Source organism: Chrysemys picta, chromosome 13 (assembly GCF_011386835.1).
Source record: "Chrysemys picta bellii isolate R12L10 chromosome 13, ASM1138683v2, whole genome shotgun sequence".
NCBI lineage: Eukaryota > Metazoa > Chordata > Testudines > Emydidae > Chrysemys > Chrysemys picta.
In genome coordinates, this window is record NC_088803.1 from 42,974,948 (window position 1) to 42,987,575 (window position 12,628).

Sequence of the window (12,628 nt, forward strand, 5' to 3'; positions counted from 1 at the left end):
CGGGCTTTGCGGTAGGCACTCCGCAGCTCCTTCACTTTAATTCTGCACTGCAGGGCGTCCCGGTCATGGCCCCTTTCCATCATGTCCTTTGATACCTTCCCGAAGGTATCGTCATTCCTACGGCTGGAGCACAGCTGGGACTGTACAGCTTCCTCCCCGCAAACACCGATGAGGTCCAGCAACTCGCCAATGCTCCATGCTGGGGCTCGCTTGGGGCGTGGAGGCATGGTCACCTGGAAAGATTCGCTGATAGCACTCCACTCCACGCCGGGCTGAGCAAACAGGAAGGGGATTTTTAAAATTCCCGGGGAATGTAAAGGGTCGGTCACATGGTTGGTTACCTGAGACTAGGGCAGTAGAGTTTGAACTGATGACCAGAGTGGCTAGAACAGGCATTGTGGGATAGTGCCGAATAATTCTGGAGGCCATTCACAGCGCATTGGGTGGCCACACTGGCGCCGCAGCACTGCAGCGGCAGCGCAATACTCGCTATTCCTCTCGGAGAGGTGGAGTACATGCAGCGCTGCAACCACGGAGATACAGCGCTGCAAATGCCTTGCCAGTGTGGACGGGGAGTGAGTTACAGTGCTGGGGGAGCCTTTACAGCGCTGTAACTCGCAACTGTAGCCAAGGCCTTATATACCTTGGAGAGTTGCTTGTTTGCCAAATTCAGTGGTGGTAACCTAAATAGGCTACATGGGGCAAAGGGCAGGATATTTTTACTACTTCGGCTTAAGTCAGATGGGATCCAGCAGTTTTAGTTTTGGCCTAAGGCCGTACTGAAAAAGTTAATGTATCACAAGCAATATTCTAACTCTGGATAGTTTGCACCTTGATGCCTCTCTATCTAGGGACACACAACATAGTACAGGGCATATTTACCCCTTAGGAATAACAGTCATTTGCATTCAAATAGTCTTGTTAAACCTGAAGAGGTCTGATGTGCTTCAAAGCACAGAAATGCAGCCACCTCTGGGGTGGGGGGACGCACCCACCAGCATTATACAGCAGGAAGAGGAGAAAGCCAAATATAGTGAGGTGCTAATGCCTACCCTTTGAAAAAGTCCCAAGGGATCCTTAGTGTCCATGTAGAACAAAAAGGACATTGTTTTTTAATCAGTAAGTTAAAATTTGAACAGAGATAGCACTTAAAAATGTTGATGTCACAATTCTGCATGTTTGCAATGACTCATTATTAAATGGATAGCAATGCTACCAGAAAGGTAGAGGTGTTCATTGTTTCATAGAATATAAATTTGATGGAATGGGAAGCATAAAGTCCAACTTTCTTAGCAGTTACTCTCTTGAGCCTGTTGTGCCCAGAGAAGTGTGAGGCAATTCCCATTGGACACAAGCTGTGGTCTTTACCTGCTGAGAAGAGACTGACTGGTTACACAACAAAGCACCTTGCCTTGAGCAACACCTAAAAAGGTAATGACTTTACTCTGGTTTTCCCCCCTCTTTGTTTTTAGAGTTTTGCACTGACCAATATTGACCTTGGGGTCAGGAGGTTTCAGTTAAACAGCCAGGAAATGCCCTCCCTATTGTTCATTATTACCCATTTAACAACTTTAAATATTTCACAATACATTTCAATGACACAAAATGGCTGTTTTGAGGGTGGTTTTTTTTGCGAAGTACTCAGTGTTTGCATTTAAAAGACCCCCAAAGAGATGGAGAGGGATAGTTGACACTTCTGTTGGAGCCAAGACAGAATGAGACATTAGTACCAGACTGAGCAAGGTGGCACCTCTAGTTTTGCTTACACTGGGAAGGAAATTTTCACAACCTCAGAGGCTAGAAACTTTTTTTTTTTTTTAATTAATGCATATTCTACTCACTGTGACAGTATCAAAGTGAGGTTACAAAATTCTGCAAACAATGAAATATGTGTAAACTAGACCATTCCCCTTCTTTACTACCTATCACATACAAACAATTAAAAACCCAAAACCCAGATCCTCACCTGACTATTGACCCTAATCAACATGAAGCCAGGTAAAACAAAAGTGGTTGCATTTCTTCCCATAGGCTGTCAGATCAAGACTCTGGTAATATCAAGTGGAAGGAAATTGGGCATGCTCCAGTATTCCAGCCATTGCAATAGATAGCACTGACTATTTCACCCAATTGGTACTGCAGAGAAGGGGTGCTGAGAGCTAGGGCCCCAGACTCAGGCTATTTTACAGAGGTGTTGGTGAACTGGTTAAAAAGCTGCTACTGGGTGTGTCTTCATTGGAGTTAAAGGTGTGTTCGTACCTCATGTTAACTAACATTTGGTAATGAACCGGAGGTAAAATCCTAGTGAACACAAGGCAGTTTTAGCTGTCGCACATGGGTAGCACAACAAGGTAAATATTATTGAGGAGTTTCAGAGTAGCAGCCGTGTTAGTCTGTATCCGCAAAAAGAACAGGAGTACTTGTGGCACCTTAGAGACTAACACATTTATTAGAGCATAAGCTTTCTTGGACTACAGCCCACTTCTTCAGATGCATATATGGAGAAGGTGAAGAAGAAGAAGTGGGCTGTAGTCCACGCAAGCTTATGCTCTAATAAATGTGTTAGTCTCTAAGGTGCCACAAGTACTCCTGTTCTTATTATTGAGGAGCTTAGGGTTTATCTCAACCTGAGAAGTTGAAGCTGAAGGGCTTTTTATGATTTAACATCTCCTTTGTAAGAGGTTGTTTAAATGGGGAAGTTACTGCAGAATAAGGCAGGGTGTGAATTTAAAGCACGATAGCAAGTCTGGAATGGTTATAGTTTGTTCTGCAATAGCTGTTCTGGTCAAGTTCCCTGTGTAGACAAGCCCATAGTCAGAGCCTCCTTCCTGTTCCCTGTTTGGTAAATACTGAAAGCCCACCTCATGCTTTTGGACTCAAAATGAAGGTGAAACCTACCACAAGTGTACACTGACAGGCTCATAGGCTTTGAAAGGATATTTGCCTAGAAGAGCTGGAGACAGTTCGCTGCACCTTTTGATTTTATCTGTCCAGCTTTGACGTGTTTCATCTTATGGAATCAAAACTTTCAGGAGACTAAAACAGCTATCTAGCTGCTATCTTGTATTTTCTTACTAAGAAGTTCCAGGGAATAAGAGCTTGTCTACAAGGAGAAATATACCAGCATTACTATACCGGTACCCAGTATAACCTCCTGTGTGGGCATTGATTCCAGAACAAGAATGACTTTTTCTGGTTTACTTTATATCACTTCCAAAGTTTTAAATAACTTCTGAACTGCTGATATTCCACTATGCAGTTTGGAGTCCATATTATATATATACTGCTACAAGATTTTATATCAGATATATATATGTATATAATCCCACCCCATGTTATATCAGATATATATATGTATATAATGGGGTGGGATAACATTTTGGAGCAGCTTTCGTTTGGGATGTTATTCTTGAGTGGTGAAGCCAGGAGTAAGTTATGCAGGTCAGCCAAATGAGAATGCTACACAACACCTATAAAGCCAGGTGCCTTCATTAACATGTGACCTACTGTAGAGGGCTCAGAGGAAAGCATAAAACCTCTAAAAATGTCTGAAAATAGCTTTTCTATAAATAAAAATATCACAACTTTAAATAATTTTATTTTGGTACCGTGCAGGACTAGAAGAAAGTGCCGTGTCCCATTAGGAAGCTGGAATCTCCTCTTCCCTGTAGTATAAAGCTCCAATTTCTAGCTCTGCCATGATGTGAGATTCAAGGTGGGTGTTAAAGTCCTGACAGTTGTAGGTATAGGAAAGCTGTCACTTGTACAGGAGTAAATGTTACTTGTCCTGGGCCTCTGGCTGGAGTAATTTTGAGGGTAAAATTCCATGCATGAGAGGTGGATAGAGAGTTTGGAAGGAGGAAACATTTCTCCAGCCGGTTCATTAAAAAAAAGGCAGCTGTTTGAAGCTGTTCTGAATTTTGGAATGTTAGAATAAGCCCCCAGCAAGATGGGTTAATAGGGGAAGACACGTGAGGTGTTCAAAAGTAGATGATAAATTGCAGAGCCTTGTCATAAATGAATTTAACACCTGGCTAGCATGTCCATAACTGTGTATACCACATATATCTTCAGATAGAACATTAGGTGTATGTAATATAATTGATTCCTATTGCTATAACTTTATGCTATCTAGCGCCTTTCACTAAAAGATCACAAAGCACTAGGAGGCATTTCACACATGGATTAATTGGGGCACAAAGTTGAAAGGACATTGGTCAACTTAACAATCACACTTATGCCTGAAAATTTTTTTATCAACACTGGTACAAGTAACACCCAATAGGACCATAAGGGAAACATAAAACAGATTATTTTTGCTAATATTTTTTCAGATTAATTTGTGCATTTGATGCACTTTGTGGGTAGTCAATTGACTGTGTTATTTGGTTGGTCTTTCATATTGCAACACAGGATAATTTTTTTAAGTGATGGTAAAACCACAAAAATTAGCAAAGGGACTCGGGCAGGTGTAGTTCCTGAAACTATTTTAACTCATTTTTTAAACTGACTAATTTTAAATTGATTGTGTCCCTTTAAATGATTTGTCCAAGGTCACAGATAGAATCGGTAGCAGAGCCAGGCACAGACTCAGGTGTTCTGACTCCTAGTCCCCTGCTCTAGCTATTAGGCCATGTTTCTTTTGACATATAATGATCCCTCAATAAATATCTGGCTACTCCTGAGAACATTTTCTCTTATTCATACCAGTCATTTCCCAGCTATTACTTAAGAAAGTAGATATGAAATGTAGCTCTCAATATATCTCAAGTTCCTATAGCAATGTGAACTTGTGGAACTCACTGATATATTCAAAAGAATTCGTAAAAAGTTCAAAAGATAATTTGTACTTAGATGAATAAGAACAGCATTTGCAATGGCATGAGGTGGTAGTCTAAGGCTTTGGCTACACTCGCGGATTCACAGCGCTGCCGCGGCAGCACTGTGAAGCGCGAGTGTAGTCGCGCCGCCAGCGCTGTGAGAGCTCTCTCGCAGTGCTGCAAGTACTCCACCTCTCCGAGGGAATAGCTTGCAGCGCTGCGAGCGAGCGTGCAGCGCTGCAGGTGCTGATTACACTGGCGCTTTACAGCGCTGCACTCGCTGCGCTCGGGGGGGGGTGTGTTTTTTCACACCCCTGAACGCAGCAAGTGCAGCGCTGTGAATTGCCAGTGTAGCCAAAGCCTTACAATTACAAGGAGCACCGGTCTTCACACTTAACTGATCACCACCTCGAGACAGGAAGAAATGTCCTTGTATGGTATCAAGTATCCGAGGGTTAGCCGTGTTAGTCTGGATCTGTAAAAAGCAACAGAGAGTCCTGTGGCACCTTTAAGACTAACAGATGTATTGGAGCATAAGCTTTGTGGGCATTCACCCATGAAAGCTTATGCTCCAATACATCTGTTAGTCTTAAAGGTGCCACAGGACTCTCTGTTGCTTGTATGGTATAATACTGCAGAATTTTCCTGGTACATGTGGGGGACAGGGTCTCCTTCCCCTGAAATACCTCATAATCCACTGTCAGAGGCTCAGCAGAGCATCGATCCTTTGCTCTCCAGCATTGCCTGTGTCCCTAAACACCTTATCTATATTTTGAATTACTGCAATTGAGATTGACAAGGTGGGTGAGGTAATACAGTATCTTTTATTGGACCAACTTCTGTTGGTGAGAGAGACAAGCTTTCATGCTTACACACAATCACCTGGAGACCTATTACCTCACCCACCTTGTCTCTCTAATATCTGGGACCCACACGGCTACAACAACACTGCATGCAATTCAGATTCTGAGCCTCCCCTTTTCCTTTAGTTTTGTCCTGCCCAATAGTGGCTATTTATTTGATATCAGAGGAGCCCCTCTATAGTTCACTCTTCCTCTTAATCCAGTGCTAACTTTCAAGCATGGCCTTTTCAAATGCCAACCACATTAACCCTTTCACGGCTGTACAGCATGGTGGAAGCAGGTAGGTTACTGATCTCCTACATTGCAGCTGGATATACACCTCTACCCCGATATAACGTGACCCGATATAACACAAATTCAGATATAACGTGGTAAAGCAGTGCTCCGGGGTGGCAGGGCTGTGTGCTTCAGCGGATCAAAGCAAATTCGATACAGCGCGGTTTCACCTATAACGCGGTAAGATTTTTTGGCTCCCGAGGACAGCGTTATATCGGGGTAGAGGTGTACAAGAGAAGAGGTGGCCAAGAGGAGAATGTTGCCCTGAGTCTCCAACAGAGGCCAAGACATTGTTCTGTCTCGCATCCCTGTCTAAATGCTTTGGCAGAATGCTCCGGAATGTGCCTGCCTGGTAGGGGAGGGTGTGATAATAGCAGCCAGCCACCTATGTCTGTGTCAGTTTGTCACTGTGCCCCTCCCGCACCTACTGCATAAGCCACTTGTATCGGAGGTACAACCCCACCACTCCCGGACAGCAGCTGGGTTGGGAAGAGAAGAGCAGAGCAGAAGAGAGATTTGCCCCTGAGGTCTGCTCCCAGCAACTAGCTCCCCCATGTGCTCTTGGAGGAAGAGAGAATACCCCAGGAGTGCAGAACATTTTTGCACACAGAAAGCCCAGGATGCCCTCTTTGCATCTCACCTGGGATTGAATCAGGGACGTCGAGAGCTAAAAGCACTGAGGCTGGGGGTTGTGACAACTCATATCCCCTGTGCATTGGCACACAGCAGGTCCTGGAACATACGCTCACAGAGCCATGCAGCGATCTCTGCATATGCAGTTTTGGGTAAATCCACTAGAACCCTTAGCTAGGCACAAGATCTCATTCTCTGTACTTCTGCTGACAGACTGGAGTTTGACAGAACCCCGGCCAACTTGAAGAGTGAATGCAGGAAGGGTGTGATGCCGATGTTTTCCACGGACTTGACCACCACAGTTAAATATTCCAAGAACTCTGTATCTCTGAAGACTTTTTTCAGACATGCCACTGATGTAGAGGGAGGAGTGATTGTCCAGTGGGGAGGGCCTGGGACTTAGGAGATGCGGGTTCTATTCTATGCTCTATCACAGACTTCCTGTGTGGCCTTGGGCAAGACACTTAGTCTTTGTATACTTTGAAAGGTTTGCTGATATAGATATATTGGTAGAGCTATACTGACAAACTCCTCCAGTGGAGATGCAGCTTATTCTGGCAAAAGACTTCATTTGTCAGTTTAGTTTAAACCAGTTTCCTTAATGGACTAAGCTATACTGGTAAAAGTAATTTTTTTTTAACTAGTATATTTGCATGTATACTAGAGCTTCTGCCATCCTACCTATGTTGGTTACGGGTGTGATTTTTTTTCCACACTCGGAACCAACAAAGCTATGCTGCTAAAACTTTGTAGTGCAGACTAGGCCTAAGTGTCTGATAACAGCACTTCCCTACATCACAGGAATGTTGCGTGAGGATAAATGCATGATTGTGAGATGCTTAGATGCAATGGTAATGGGAGCCAGATAAGTACCATAGATAGAGCCAGTTTCCCTCACATCAGATTCCAATTTAGCTCATACAATAGTCAAATGTCATCTTTAATTTGTAAGGGTGCTGCTACCACACCCATTGGCAGGGATATCAGCAATTGTGTGTGTGGTTTTAAAAGAGAAGAAGAAGAATCCAAGATTTTTCCCTGCAGAATCCAAGCTGAAATGTCAAGTGCCAATTTTTCAGCCACTCCCCAAACAGGCCTCCTTGTTTGCAAAGTACTGATTGTGTCTGTGAAATGAGGCACCCTTCTGTTTTGTTCATACAGGATCTGCATTTGCAGGTGCAAGTAACTGTGGGTGCACAATGTGTGTGTGACCAATTTTACAGGCACAACCAACTTTGTGCACAGATTTGGGTGTGGAACTTTGGAGGCCAGGGCCAGAAATTTGGCCTTAAAAATGAAATCCCTAGCCCTCTCCTTTGTGCAGATAGTGTTATCTAGACAAGTCAATAGACTGTTACCCTGTTAGCCCAGCCTTGCAGAAAGCTGTCTCCAGACAAACAATAGTGGTAGCAATGCAAGTGTGAACTCATCCCTCCCCTCCATTCACTTCAAAGTTTCACAGTGGCTATTTAAATGCTACCATTATTAAGCAGGGCAAGGCCCGTCTCTGGCCAGGGCTACATTACAAACTTTTGCTTGCACAGTTAGGTCAGTCAGGGTCATGACTTGTGACCAACATAGCTGTGCTGGAAAAGCCCCTGGTGTAGACAATTATATTACCAAATTGTGCTTTTGTTAGCATAGCTTAATTTGCTGTAGGGGGCTAAAATAAGCAATGCTATCAAAAGCACAGTTTTGCCGGTATTAGTTGTATCCACAGTAGGATTGCTTCTGCTGGTGTAGGATACTTGGTATAGCTATACGAGCAAAGCCCTCCGAATGTAGGCCTGGCCTAAATCACATCAGGGTTTAGCTACAGTCCTGTAGCTGCACCAGTGCATGCCCTTAATGTAGGTCTGGTTCATTGGTGTAAACCATAACTTGCATTGGTGCAACTTGACCTGGTGTGAAACCATGTCTACCTCAGGGGTTTGCACCTCTGCAGCTGCATTATTGTAGCTATGTTGATGTCTAAAGGCAGTGTAGGTAAGCCCACAGGAATAAAACTCAGTGGACTCAAGGGCCTCTCTTCTAAACATCTGCCCTGATTTTTCACTGCAGTGCCTCAGTTTTACAGTGGCGTGACTCACCGGGGTAATGAAGTGAAAAATCAGGTTCACTGCCTTCATGTGTTCTTCAGCTCCTTCTCGCTCCAAGGTGGGTACTTGAGCCGCAGTTCTCTGACAAAGGACTTTCTTGCCACATTGAATAGGAAGAAGTGCCCCTTCATCCTACATATATTTCTTAATTCTTTCCTATGTTCTCTCTCTCTGTTGCAATCATAGCACGGCTCCGGACTTCCATCACAGAACAGCAACATCTTGCTCTTTCCTGTAATTAATGCTATGAGCAGCTTCTCATAGGGTTACCATACGTCCGGATTTTCCTGGACATGTCCGGCTTTTTGGTCCTCAAATCCCCATCCGGGAGGAATTTCCAAAAAGCTGAACATGTCCGGGAAAATAGCGAGGCATGGTAAGGGGACCCCGAGTGCGAGTGGCTGCAGCAAAACTAACAACTCCCCCGATCTGCGGGGGCACAGAGGCAGCAGGCGGCATCCGAGTGCACAGCCGCCTCCTTCCCAGGCTCCAACTTTCCCAGCTCCCGCCGCTCTCCACCGCGGCAGGGGCCGAAGCAACTTCCCCAGCGCAGCAGCAGCCGGAGCCCGGGGGGCGGGAGGGAGGAGGGGGAATACGGGGTGCTCAGGGGAGGGGGCGGAGTTGGGGTGGGGACTTTGGGGAAGGGGTTGGAATGGGGGTGGGGAAGGGGCAGAGTTGGGGCGGGGCCGGGGGCAGGGAAGGGGGGGCTGGGGCGGGGCAGGGAAGGGGCGGAGTTGGGGCGGGGCCAGGGCCCCGTGGAGTATCCTTTTTTCAGTGTTGAAATATGGTAACCCGAGCTTCTCACGTTGTTTGGCATAGGATACTCTGGGCAGGGCTGGCTCTAGGTTTTTGGCCGCCCCAAGCAAAAAAAATTTTGGCTGCCCCCCACCCCAGCCATGGGTTCTCTCTTCCCCCCCGCCACCCGCACCCCCTGCTGCCCCAGCCCTGGGCTCCCCCCCACCAATGATGACTCTGCCCGCTCCCCCCTCACCTCCAGCCGGTCCGGCGCTGGCAGGGTCGGGGTAAGCAGCGGGGCTCCCGGGCTACGCCTCAGCCCAGGGTCCCTCCATCCAGGGCTCCCGCCTCCAGGACCTGCCGAGACCTGGGAGGGCAGAGCCGGGGGACCGCCCGGCAGAGGGCTGAGGAGCCAGGGCAGGGTAGCCCCAGAGGCAGCGGAGCCCCGGAGAGCGGGACGCGGGCCCCGCACGACAGCGCCCCACCCTCTATGGCCCCGCTGCAGCTGCTGCTTCTGGCCGCCCTGCCACAGTCCCTGGGCGGCTTGGGCCGCTTCGCCCAGCCCCGGCTGCAGCGCTGGGGGCAACCGCCCTGCAGCACCTGCAGGCGGCTCCGTGTGCCCCGTGGAGTGTCCCCCAGCCTGAGTGTCCCCCGCTCTAAGCCTGCCCGGCCCAGCCACAAGGTGTGGGCGCTGCTCCCCAGCGGCACGAACCGCAGCGGCTACAGGGCGCCCCTCGCACACGATGCACTGCTGCTGCCAGGGCCGGCTCTAGGCTTTTGCCACCGGAAGCACAAAAAAGAAATGGCCAGAATGCTGCCCTTGAAAATGTGCTGCCCCAAGCACGTGCTTGGTTTGCTGGTGCCTAGAGCCAGCCCTGACTCTGGGGCAACAAGGTCTACAGACACAGCAGATACCTTTTGTGGCAGTACTGGGCTTCTTAAGCCTTGTAAACTTGAGACATTTTCCTCTATCTCAATGGTAGGAAATGTAGCATAGACGAGGGTTACCATACGTCCTCTTTTTCCCGGACATGTCCGGCTTTTCGGCACTCAAACCCCCGTCCGGGGGAATTGCCAAAAAGCCGAACATGTCCGGGAAAATGGCGGCTCTGCTCCTCCCCTGACTCTTCAGCTCTGTTTAAGAGCCGAGCTGCCCGAGCGCTACCGGCTTCGGGCAGCCCCCATGCCTCCGGACCCCAGCCACCAGCCGGGCACTTCCCCTCCCGGGCTCCGGCGGCGCAGGGTCCGGAGGCACGGGGGCTGCCCGAAGCCGGTAGCGCTGGGGCAGCTCGGCTCTTAAACAGAGCCGAAGAGTCAGGGGAGGAGCAGAGCCTCCGGGCTCTGTTTAAGAGCCGAGCGCTACAGGCTTTGGGCAGCCCCCATACCTCCAGACCCTGCGCCGCCAGAGCCCGGGAGGGGAAGTGCCCGGCCGGGGGCGCAGGGTCCGGAGGCAAGGGGGCTGCCCGAAGCCCAAGCTCTACCGGCTTCACGGTTTGCCGGGCAGCCTCCAGACCCTGCGCCCCCGGCTGGGCGCTTCCCCTCCCGGGCTCCAGCTGTGCTGGGGAAGCGCCGGCCGGGGGCGCAGGGTCTGGGGGCTGCCCGGCAAACCGTGAAGCCGGTAGCGCTCGGGCAGCCCTTTCGGCATGGCTGGGATTGGGGGGGAGGAGAGGGCGGGGAAGGGGCGGAGTTGGGGTGGGGCTGGGGGTGGGGAAATGGGCGGTGCCAGGGCCCGTGGAGGGTCCTCTTTTTTTATTTGCTAGATATGGTAACCCTAGCATAGACAAGATGCCCAGTCTGAAGCAGGGTTAGAGAACACTTCTGGTTAAAACGGCAACTGCCCATCTTTAGCAGTGCTCCTACAGTTGCTGCCACAAGTGCATAGCTGCACTGATAGGAGCAATATTGGGAAATCTTAAGGAGGGGAAATACTAGGGTAGACACAAATATACAGACCTGCAGAATGTATGCCTGAATCAAGGTTTGAATTTGAGCTTGCTGCATGATGTTGCATCAGTTTAATTACTGAATAAATATATGGGATAATTTTTCAAAACAAGGAAACTCATTTATACATCCAAAGTTACATGGAGACTTATGCACCTACATTAGAATGCACAAATAGTCTGATTTTTTATGCAATTAGGATAGCAGCATAATTATTTGGAAACCTAAATTAACATGTGTATTCGAGTGCCTTATTTGTGCATCCAGTCACAGTAGGTCAGCATGCAATTGTGCACACAATTTTGCAGGGAAAAGTGAGCCACTTAAAACTACCCTATATATTTAATATATTTGCCCTGGAATGACAGTGTGATATGATTGATTGAATTCCTGGCTCTATTTTCAAATACACCTGCAGTATCAACTGTTTAGAAAATGCAGTGAGAAGCATGTTTGGAGGAGTTGGAAGACTTTCTGCTGGGACCTGATATTGTATGATGCTTGATGCTGACAGCACTTCTTCACTGGTGCCTGATTAGTGTGATTATAAATGACAGAGTACATTAGGTGAAGAGTTTTGATTGATGTAATTTTTGCCAGCAGTGCAAATTTTTTCACATCGCTCCGATTCTTCCTGCCAGTGTTACAGCTCACCAGTGGATCGATAATGGAGCAACATGCCACAAAGGAGGCTGTATGGGGCCACTGAGAACTATGCATTTTTCCAGAGGATCACAATTAAACAAACACCTGTGCTAATCCATTAAAGATGATACACAAAGGAAAACAATGTGATTGTGCTCTTCTTTTCTGCTTTGTGATGCATAAAAAGCCTCAGATGTCTTTGTTTTCTGTGTACATATTTAAAGACATTATCATTCCTGCTTTTTTTTTTAAGTGATACATTTCAGGTTTTGTCTTATTCGCTGGAGGACTCCATGGGTGACTGGCAATCTAGTGGATTATGAGATCACAAGAAGTTTGAAGCAGTACAGTTGAGAGAGGATGGGATTTTTAGTCCAACAGTCTAGAGGAGAAATAATCAACTCAAAAAATTACATGTAACCCAGTTGCTTGCTACTGAGGATAGCCTTTGTACCTCATAATCTTTATAAAACCCCCAAAATGAAGAGCAAAGGATGATTTTTAAATGATTATATCCAATTTTTGACCTATCCATCTTTTAATGGCAGTGTGTAAGCTGATGTATCTACTCTTACTTTAATATTCTTAAACAAAATATGTGTGCATGGCAGGA